The sequence below is a fragment of the Etheostoma cragini genome, chromosome 13, assembly GCF_013103735.1.
Source record: "Etheostoma cragini isolate CJK2018 chromosome 13, CSU_Ecrag_1.0, whole genome shotgun sequence".
Taxonomy (NCBI): Eukaryota; Metazoa; Chordata; class Actinopteri; order Perciformes; family Percidae; genus Etheostoma; species Etheostoma cragini.
Genome location: NC_048419.1, coordinates 25,474,940 through 25,476,115, shown reverse-complemented (window position 1 = coordinate 25,476,115; position 1,176 = coordinate 25,474,940).

The window sequence follows — 1,176 nt, the reverse complement described above, 5'->3', positions numbered from 1 at the left end:
CTATGCACGGCAGTACGGATGACTGGTCCGTGTACAGTTAAAGCCAAAGACCCTGTGGTATCTGAATTGACAAAATTCTATGCATTTTCCTGATATTTATGACCGTATGATAAACAAAACAGTTTATTGTGCATGAGTAAATGAAAGCCCAGTTTAACAAAACTGCTTTTAAAAACCACTGGAAGGGGGGATGGGAGCTAGTTTGAGGAAAACGGGTGTGGTGCTTGCTAAAACCTCTTTTGGGGGGGCCTTAAAGGAGTCTCAAAACAAGACCAATTTTATGGAGTAAACCCATGCAGACCGGAAAAACGGCTTCTCAAGGTCTGTACAATTTTGAGGTACTTTTACATAGGGTGCATTTCAATGTAGTACTTGTACATGTTGGAGGTAGATGTTGTGGTCTTTGCTGCATCATAGTTATCTGACAGCTGCTGCTCCTTTACAGGTGGAGATGTTAAACTATCCAGCAGTATGTAAATTAGTTCATTTGAGCTCCACCTCCACCACCTGGAACATTAAAATGCTGCTGACGGGGCAAATTCATCAGGCATAAAATCCCAATAACACGATGTTAATGTGTTAGTTAATAACACCTTCTTGCTTTTTTCATAGCGGCTGTCAGAAGAGAAGACCACTATAAATATGTATATATATATATATATACATATACATATACATATATATATATATATATATATATATGTATATATACACTACCGGTCAAAAGTTTGGGGTCATTTACAAATATCCATTCCCCTCCATATAGACAGGATACCAGCTGATCTGGGTGGGGGGGGCTGATCTTTAATGCAATATCTACATTTCCCATTATCAGCAACCATTCATCCAATGTTCCAAAGGCGCATTTTGTTTACTAATCTGATATTAGTTTAATAAACTAACTAAGAAAACATTAAGCAACCCTTTTGCAATGATGTAAGCACATAATGTAATCTGATTACTGCCCTGGTTAAAAAAAACAAGGCAACTGATGTCAGCTGGGATTCTGTCTCTAATGGAGTACAATGGACATTTTGGAGTGACCCCAAACTTTTGACCGGTAGTGTTTATATACATACACTCACCGGCCACTTTATAAGGTACACCTGTCCAACTGCTCGTTAACACTTAATTTCTAAGCAGCCAATCACATGGCGGCAACTCAGTGCATTTAGG